Below are 10,444 nucleotides of genomic sequence, written 5' to 3'. Positions count from 1 at the left end.
TTCAAATTTTTACCTTATATTGGCACTTACATTTAGGGAAAGAAAACAGTTTATAAAGATCAAAAGAAGTTTCTTGTAAAGGCCCTCTGTTTGTAGAATGGCTGAGTTGCCCTGCTCCCTTTCACTGCCCTTTAACAAAAGAACAAGAAATCAGTACTAGGTGAAGGCGATGGTAATTAATGCATGATTGATTATAAGACTCAATTAAAAATCTATGATATATGCCTTTAAAAATTCCTTTCATTCATGAGCTTTCCTTTTAATTCTGTAATCTTGATATTTTAAGTAATATTAGTATAGGTTTAGTGAGAACTGATTTTGGATATAAGTAAACCACTTGTCACTATGTAACTGCATGTGCTGCCAACCATGGAGTTCCTGGCTTCAGCCAGGTCACTGCAGGTTTGAATGAGTAATAGCTTTCTGAAAATACTTCCTCAGGGGTCAAGTTTGTCAAAGTCTGTGGTCAAACCACCAGCAGGTAAGATAGGAATGATCTCCCTGTGGTGGGAACATGGCTCTGCTGACACTTTGGTTTTGGATGTGTGAACAACCAATTTGTGCTATTCTATTACGACAGCTTTAGGGCACTAATGCAGAGCCTCTGAGATTTCATGGCCTCCTAGGTTCTAACACTAATGTGTCTGGAAACATCATTATTTGAAATTTTTTCAAGCTGTGAACACTTTATAGGAGATGATATAACTAAACTATGAGGCTATTTGTTAAATACAGCCCAATGACTCCAGAGAATCTTACTTAAGTAAATCCCTAAAAAATAAGAGCTGGAATAATGATTAAAAATATAGATTCTTGCGGCTGGCACAGGGGCATAGGAGTCTAATTCTTTACCTATGGTGTTGGCATTCTATATGGGTACCGGTTTGATTCTTTGCTGCTTCACTTTTGATTCAGCTCTCTGCTGATGGCCTGGGAAGGCAAAAAATGGCTTAAGGATTTGGGCCCTGCACCCACATGGGAGAGCTGTAGGAGGCTCCTGGCGCCCAGCTTCAGATTGGCTCAGCTCCAGCCATTGCAGCTGCTGGGGGAGTGAACCAGCACATCAAAGATCTGTTTTTCTCCACTATCCATCTGCCTCCCATGATTCTCATTTTGAAGTAAAAATCAATCCCTTTAAACTAAAATCAATCTTTTTTTCAGAGTGTATACTCTCAAAGCCAAATGGCTATGTTCACATGCCTTTTAGGTCACTCATTAGCAGCGTGACCTTCAGAAAGTTAGTTAACTTCTTGATATCTCTATTTCCTTGTCCATGAAACAAAATATTTACTTCACAGAGTTATATTTACTTAATGAGGTCTGGAGGAGGTAATGAATGCAAAATTCCTTAGAAGAGTCATTAGCACAATATATTGCATAAGAAATGTCTTGTTCCTTTTTTCTAGTATTAAAAATGTAGCTGATCATGTTTGTGTGTGTGTGTGTGTACATGGAGGGAGTTTGAAATGACAATTTATCAAACAGCTGCAACAACTTGCAAGACACATGTTTCCAGAACCACTGCCATGCAGTCATGTTGCAACAGACATTTGGCCACATGACAAGGCTGATCCTGCTATACGCCTTTGCTTCACATGACACCGTCTTGTAGGTTGCATGACACTAAACTGTACTCCTCCACACACTCTCTTTCATATGCTGAAGCCCTAATCCTCAGGGTGACTTTATTTAGAGACAGATTCTTTAGGGATTGTAAGAGTGGGGTTCTAGTTCTACAGGACTGTGGCCTTCCAATAAGAGGAAGACAAAGAAAGCTCTTTCTGCATAACACACTGAGAACTGGCCAAGGGAGTGCTCAGCAGACAGGGAACTGTCTGTAAGCTGGAAGAGAGCCTTCACCAGAAGCCAACAAAGGCAGTGCCTGGATCTTCATCTGCTAGTCTGCAGACGTGTGAGAGTGCTCATCTGTGTTGTTGAAGTTACCCCGTCAGTATTTACTTATGGCAAACTGGGATGAGTATTGCTGTTGCTCAGGTGCAGGACTCAAAGGAACACACACACACACACATACACACACACACACACACCTTTTACAAAATGTCTGTGGATCTCCATACTTGTCTTTCTCCCCCTCCCCTATCAGACCTCAAACTCTGGAGTTCTGCAGGGCCCTGGTTGCTGTATCTAGATCTTCCCCCAGGTCTCTCATGTCAATCAAGCTCTGGACTTATAAATATCATGTGATGGGCCCGGCGTGGTGGCCTAGCGGCTAAAGTCCTCACCTTGAACACACCGAGATCCCATATGGGCACAGTTTCTAACCCCGGCAATTCCATTTCTGATCCAGCTCCTTGCTTCTGGCCTGGGAAAGCAGTCAAGGACAGCGCAAAGCCTTGGGACCCTGCACACGCGTGGGAGACCTGGAGGGAGGAAGTTCCAGGCTCCTGGCTTTGGATCGGCGCAGCACCGACCATTGCAGTCACTTGAGGGGGTGGTGAATCATCAGATGGAAGATCTTCCTCTCTGTCTCTCCTCCTCTCTGAATATCTGACTTTCCAATAAAAATAAATAAATCTTTAAAAATAAATAAATAAATAAATAAATATACGATTGGAATATTTGCATCCTCTCTAAAGTTCATATTCAAATTTAATCTTTGATTCGACTGTAGTATGAGGTATGACCTTCAGAAAATGATTAGGTCATGAGAGCCCTGTTTTCATGAATGGATTAGTGCCTTATAAGAGGGCTACGGGGAACTAACAAGCCCCCTTGGCCCTTCTTTATTCTATCATGTGAAGAGGATGTCACAGAAATACAATTCCATTCATGGAACAGGCACTTATCAGACACTGAAATTAGTGACACCTAATCTTGAACTTTCCAGCTTCCAGAATTATAAGGACTAAATTGCTTCTATTTGTTGGTTTCCCAGACCATAATATTTTGTTACAGCACCACATAAAACTAAAATATATATATTATGTATATATATATATATACATAAGAATGATATACAAAACTAGTTCTCATTTATTCCCCCAACTATGGGAGTCATGTGTTTAATTTCCTGTCTAATGTCAGAGGCCTGGAAATACTACCAAAAAACCCCTTATTTATATTTCTATGAAGTTCTACAACAAAAAAAAACTTCTCACACAACACCACTTCTATCTCAATTTTTATCCTGTTTATAATTATTCAACTTCCTGTATCTGAAATTATAGTCCCTTGATGTTCTATCTATCCCAGCTTTTCTGACCACATTATTAAAGAAATCTTTGTATCATCTCAAGTAAGTTATCAGTTGTTTTGTACTGTTTATTCCTTATTGGAATCTGGACTGAATTTACTAATTTTTCTGTTCATTCAAGTCTTGAGTTGCCAGAATATACACGTGAGGGCAGGAATCTGGTTCCCTCTTATGCCACACTATGCATCCAGCTCCCAGGATGGCATCTAGCATACAGGAGGTCTTTCCTGTTAGCTTGTACCATTTTCCATTGCCAACATATGACTATGTGTCACCTGTAAAAGTGGTGATTTAATATGGCTCAGAAATATCTGCTCAGGAAAGGATCTGGAGTTCCATGTTGCTGCCAGCAGGCGGCAGTAGACAGCTTCATTTGTGTGCAGCTAGAGTTTGCTATTCCGAGTAATTGGGTCACTTAACCTAAATTACCCTCATAACTTCCACTATCATTATTCCAAATAATAACTCTTACAAAAATATTTATATTTATATCTTTAAAATATTTTTATTTTGAATTTTTGAATTATGTGGTACATAATAGATTTTCCCCATTTTACTACAGTGGTATAGTCCTTCATAAGGAAAAATATTTATCTTCACTAAGACAGATAACATGAGTCAAAGGCAAATCTTAAAGATAACCTAAGCAAATTTCCTAAAAGAAGCTATCTTACTTTTTAAAGTTTTATTGAAGTAATTTAACAGCAATGAAATTCACACAATTTAAATAATTCAGTTTTGACCAAATTAAGCTCCCGAGTTATCACCATCACCATCATAATGTAGAATATTCCCAACGTGTCCAAAAACTATTTGTTTTAAAGATTTATTTTTACTTATCTGAAATTCAAAGTTACAGATAGAGAGACAAGATCTTTCATCTGTTGATTCACTCCCCAGATGGCTATAGCTGACAGGACTCGGCCAGGTCGAATATGAGTGCAGACGCCCAAGGACTCAAGCCATTCTCTGCTGCGTTTCCGGGAGCATTAGCAGAGAGCTGGATCAGAAGTATAGCAGCTGGGACTTTAACTTATGCCCACATGGGATGCCAGAGACGCATACAGTGGCTTAACAGGCTTGCCACAGTGCCACCTTGAAAACTATTTCTTATCCCTTCACAAGTCAGCTCCTCTTCTAACTCCAGGCAACCATGAATCATTAGAGTGAAACTGAGTCTTTCTCGAAGTCTCTGAGTCAGACTTTATCAGGCCCCAGTCTGTTTCCCTTCCCTTACAGTTCCTCTCTCCTCACAGTGGTGATTCCAACTCAACTTAATGAAGATCAATTTCCTCAATTAAGGGAATTATAAAAAGATCAAGCTGGTCTTCCAGGACCCCATATTCTAAGGCTTAGAATTTAATATTCTCATGGCCAACATCCTACTGCTAATTTCTATTTTGAAATGTTTTGCAGGACTGACCTATATACCTTATCCAGGCTCGATTGCACTTGGCCATCACAGCATCTTTAGAAGGGCATGCTGGCCTCCAGGTGACCATAGAAAGCCCTAGAGCTATGGGGCAGAGAGCTGCACACCAGTGGATCATGCTCTGTTCAACCCCCACTGTATTCTAAGAGATTCACTGTCTTTAATCCTTTGTAGAGTCCAGGAACTGAGTGATGGCTACCTGACTCCTTGCTCTGAGCACTAGAAATAAACTCCTGCCTTCTTCCAATGCCCTGGTGGCAATGCTTGGCTTGCGCCCCATCTAGACATGGCTTTGGGGATTCTCCAATTTCTCCAATCAGTTTTGGGAAAGTTCTATGGCAATACTATGCTTTGTCTAGAATGTTAAACTAATAGGATCACACATGTCTTTTTTGTGTGTCTGTCGTCTTTTACACTGCACTTTTGAGATTGATTGCCTGGGTTTTTTTTTTCCTGGCCAACTTCTAACTCTTCATGGATTACAGTGGCACATACTTCATGAACCTTCCTGAACTTCTCAGACACATGGTCTTTTGAGGCGAGTTTGATAGCACTAGTAGGTGATACTGCATGGTAACTGCAGGACCTCCTGACAGGGATGCTGGCTGGGCTACTCACCTGCTAGAGGAACTTGGTGAGTCTCCTTGTCTGCATGTACCCCGGTTTCTTGGCTGCAGTTGGGAATAGGAGAGTCCTGCCTCAAGGTTGCTGGAGGATCACATTGGTTAGTGATGTGAAATGTTCACCGCAGTGCCTAGCGAAGAGAAAACATTCCGTAAGTTGTACCTAAGTGGTACCTCAGCTACATCTCTACACTGCCTCTCCAACAATCCAGCTTTCCTCTGCATTTTCTACTCAATTGTTCATTCAGCTCAGCTTCTCCATCCCTGGACGACAAAGCTTCAGAAAGAAAAAAGAAGACATAGACCATGGTTTCTGTTTCTAAGAACTAAAACTTACCTTTTCTCAATAAGTTGGTTTATTTACACTACTTCTTTTAATGTCTTTTCCTACCTCTTCATAAAATGACTCTAAGCTTCTTTCCCCTCATTTAATCACTTTATCTGCATACAGTGTTTACTGGGAATGGAGTGTGGAGTGGGAAGGTAATGTAATGGCTCCTAGCAATCACCTTTAAGCTACTAGGTTTGAATTCCTTTAAACAAAATAGCAAATTAGACAGAGAACGAACTGGTTTCATTCATGGGCACTGTAATTAGATGCAAGAACAGGAGATGCAGATTGCTTCAAGCAGCAACGCAACCAGCAGAGCACCGGATGGCTCTTCCTTCTACTTAGCTCCCACAGGACTAATGAGACTGTAAAGTTGATGACATTCCTGAACACTCCCGTTTCTATGATTCTGTTTCTACCACTCAGGAAACTGTTCTTTTCCTCCATTGCTGTTTCCTTAATGCCGCCATCTATTATTACACACACACACACACACACACACACACACACACACAAAGGAGAGAGACAGAGAGACAGAGAGACAATCTCTCATCCATCTGCCGGATTAGTGCCTAAATGCCTGCAACAGCTATGGTCGGCCTAGATTTAAACCAAGATCCCAGAACTCTATTTGGGTCTTAGGAGACCCTACAAGGGTCACAGGGGTCCCAGGACTTCAGTCATCGTGTGCTGTCTCCCTGTCTCTCACAGTGGAGACATTAGCAGTAAGCTGGAGCTGGGATCAGAGCTGAGACCTGAAATCAGGCATTTGCCATTCATTCCTTTGGACACTGTCTTGAGTCCATCATTTCTATTTATCATCACTGTCACCTGGGTAACCTCCTATGTGTCTCTTACCCAGGTGACTGGTGGGTATACCACCAACTTTGTCGTCATAGCTGCCATATGAGCAAATCAGCATTATCCTCTGTTACAAACGGGCCAGTTCTAATGGATGCCGTACAAGTACTTCCTCTTTTTTTGAATGTCCTCCTGCATTCTTACAAGATGTGATCATTTCCGCAAACCACTTGGGGTTCCCTGCACTGCTTCTTGACATCTACAGCTGCACCATTTCACAGAAGTCTCTAAGAATATAGATTGATTGGGCCCGGTGTGATAGCCTAACAGCTAAAGTCCTCACTTTGAATATGCCTGGATCCCATGTGGGCACAGGTTCTAATCCCAGCAGCCCCACTTCCCATCCAGCTCCCTGCTTTGTGGCCTTGGAAAGCAGTGGAGGATGGCCCAGAGCCTTGGGACCATGCACACGCGTGGGAGACGCAGAAAAAGCTCCTGGGCTTCTGGCTTTGGATTGGCTCAGCTCCAGCCATTGCGGCTACTTGGGGAGTGAACCAGTGGACAGATCTTCCTCTCTGTCTCTCCTCCTCTCTGAATATCTGACTTTCCAATAAAAATAAATAAATCTTTACATAAAAAAGAATCTATATCGCTGAATACTAGTACTCTGGGGTTAGTATGGAATTGTTTACTGAAAGTTTATTTTTCCTCATGGCCGGTGCCATGATGTAGTAGGCTGGCTTCTGCCTGTAGCACTGGCATCCCATATTGGCACAATTTCAAGTACTGCTCCACTTCCAATCCAGGTTCCTGATTATAGCTTGAGAAAGCACTGGAGAATGGCTCAAGCCCTTGGGTGTCCGCATCTGTGTAGGAGACCCAAAAGACACTCCTGGCTCCTGGCTTCAGATGGTTCAGCTCCAGTCATTGCAAACATTCGGAAAGTGAACCAGCAGATGGAAGCACTCTCTCTCTGTGTGTCTCTCCCTCTATATATAAATGCCTTTCCCATAAAAATAAAATAAATTTTTTAAAGTTTATTTTTCTCCTCCAATAGGAATATTTATTTTTCTCATGGTAAATTTAGAAAGCAGAAAAAGATGAACCATTCTCTATACTGCTATCCATTTACAGTAGGCATAACTTTTTATTTGCCTGTTTTTTATCTGTGTTTGTAATGGTTCTATTATAAAGCAGGCATCTCCAGGTTCATCATTAACATTACTACAACTACTGAGTAATATACCATGAAATGCATACGCACACATATCCTATGCAGTTGAATTAAAGGAGATGAAGTATATGCAGTGAAATGAGAGATTTCTGACATATGATAGGAAATAAAAATACTATCGAAGTGTCAATTTGTTTATGCCTTGTTGAAAGCTCCAAAACAAAAGAAAATGTATTGCCTTGATTTCCCAAGTTTCGTTTCTGTACTGTTTTCATACAAGTGTTCAGCTATGTTTTGGGAACTGAGAGGAATATAATAAATATTGCCATAAAAGGACAGATATTGTGACACAGCAAATTGAGACACTGCTTGGGAAACCCACATCCCATAGAAGCAGGTAACTGGAGTCTTGGCTAACCAGTCTCCAATCCAGTTTTCTGCTAAAGTACCTTGGGAGGCAGAAGATGATGACTCAGAAGATTGGGAACCAGAAATTCTGGGCTCCTGGTGTCAGCTCTTGGGAGAGCATTTGAGAAGTGAGCCAGGAGGTAGAAAATCTCCTTCCTTCTCTCCCTCTCCCTTTCTCTCTTCACCTCTCTCTCTGTAGCTCTGCCTTTCAAGCAAATTAAAACAAATGAGCAAACCTCTAATCTCAGTCCTCAGAAACAATAGCGTAAAATATTCATTGTCCCTGTGTTTTCTTCCAATCTGAACTGTTTATGTTCTATAAGCACACAGACATACAGAGAGCAAAACACATATATGAAGCATTTAACAAACACCCAATTTTTCATCCAACACTTTATGAAATCCTGCATATCTTACACCCTATAAAAATCAACTCACAATGGGTCAAAATTTAAACTTAAGGCCTAAAACAACAAAATTACTAGAGAAAAACACAGGGGAAATGCTGTAAGACATTAGCCTAGGTGGGAATTCTTGGGTAAGACTCCAAAAGTACAGACAGTAAGATGCAAAATACACAAATAGGGCTACAACAAGCCAAGAAATTTCTGCACTAAAAAGGAAACACAACAAGAGTCAGTCAACAGAAAGGGAGAAAATTTTTACAAACTATACAACTAGCAAGGAGTTGCATCTAGAGTATAAAAGGAGCTCAAAAAAACTCAACAACAATAAAACAGTCTAAGGAACAGGTAAAGGATATGAACAGGTACTTCTCAAAGGATGAAATAGTGGTGGCTGCTGGGGGTCAGACTCAATGCTTGGCGCCCTGGTTATGGTGACCGTTGTCACATGGTAAGTAAGTCCTGGGCTTTGGGCTTTTGGGCGTCAAGTGGCGCTGGGCTCCACCCACTGGCTGCCCAGCTGCGAGCTCTAGGGTCTTGGAGATATGTAATTGCTGCCTAGGGACATGCATGTATAAGGCCACAGTGTGCGTAGGTGAGGAATGAACTCTGTGTGACTCCCAGCGACAGGGTCACTGTATTGACAGGTAAGCGAGGGGATTGAGACCTGGTGGTTTGGAGGGGAGAGCTGAAAAGATCTTATGGATCAGACTGATTCACCAGCCCACATGGGAGTCCTGAAATGGGCTGTTAGCACAGAACATCGCTAACCACTACATGCCAGCCCACACGAAATCTATGGCTGGGGGCCTGTCTGGCAGGTTAGATCCCAGTACCTGACTGAGTGTCGGAACAGGGGACGGGTCACATTAGGCCGGGTCATGACATTAACCAGCATGCGACAGAACAAGGTCCAGGGGTAAATTCTGCGGGGGATATAAGTGGGCCCAACCCATTGGAAAAACAAGTCCCGCTGGTTAGCTCAAGAGTTGGGGTGGAGATGTACTGAGCTCGGAGTGACCATGGGAACCAGCTGACACTCATGGGTACTGGGGCTGGAAACAGTCTGGGCAGGTTCAAGCTGTAGCACTTACATGTGCATCCTAAAACAGAGCGTGAGGAAGGCCGAGCCGCAATATCCTCCAACTCACAGAAAGGCCAAGATGGAGGAGCAGGCTATACCAGCCAAGGGCCTAGCACATGCTAGCACGTGAGATCTGGGTCTGGGAGTGGGCCGAATGGGAGAGCCTGGGAAACTCACCTATTGGGGTCATAGCTCACACTGGTAAGCATGTGGTTTAGGCCTGGTTGTTAGGCAGGCTGGGCAAGGTAGCTCCAATTGTTGGCTGATGTGTGAGTTGGTTTTGCATGGGGTCAAACTGGGCAGGGCTGAGCAAACCTTAGCTCACTAGCAAGAGCAGAAACCAGGCTGGAGTACAGGTTAAGCTCAGCTAGGCTGTCACGCCTACTGCTGTGCATGAGCCATGGATGGGAGCAGACTGAGCAAGGTCAGGTTGCAGCACCCACCAGTCAGAGTTGGGACTGGGGGCAGGCAGGGTCAGGCCAGGCTGCAGCATCCAAAGGCAAAGGTCATAATACGTGAGAGGCTATGCCAAGCTGGGTCAGAGCAACCCCTGCCACATGCAAGATCTATAGCTGGGAGCAGACCTGATTGGGAGTTAAGGGGATGCCCTGGCTGGGTTGTGGTTCCCACTGGTAAGTGCAGGAGCTAGAATGGGAGCCATGTTCTGGTCTGCACATAGTTGCAAGTTCCTTGGCAAAAGTATGGACTGGGGCTGAGTGTGCCAGACTGGGCTATACCCCAGCACCCACTAGTGCTCGTGAGAACTAGGGTAGGTGTAGGACAGGCTAGGCTAGGTCTTTGTCCCTGAGGAGCCAGGTATGAGCTGTGTCTGCATGTGTACCAGGCTTGGCTGGGCTGTAACACCCAACAGTAAAAACCACAATGGGTTGAAGGCTGATCAGTAAAGAAAGGCCACTGTTCCTGCTAGGATAGGAGGTGGACTGAGTAGGGCTGGCCTATGGACCCACCCATG

Source organism: Ochotona princeps, chromosome 13 (assembly GCF_030435755.1).
Source record: "Ochotona princeps isolate mOchPri1 chromosome 13, mOchPri1.hap1, whole genome shotgun sequence".
NCBI lineage: Eukaryota > Metazoa > Chordata > Mammalia > Lagomorpha > Ochotonidae > Ochotona > Ochotona princeps.
Note: the sequence above shows the minus strand (reverse complement) of the source record.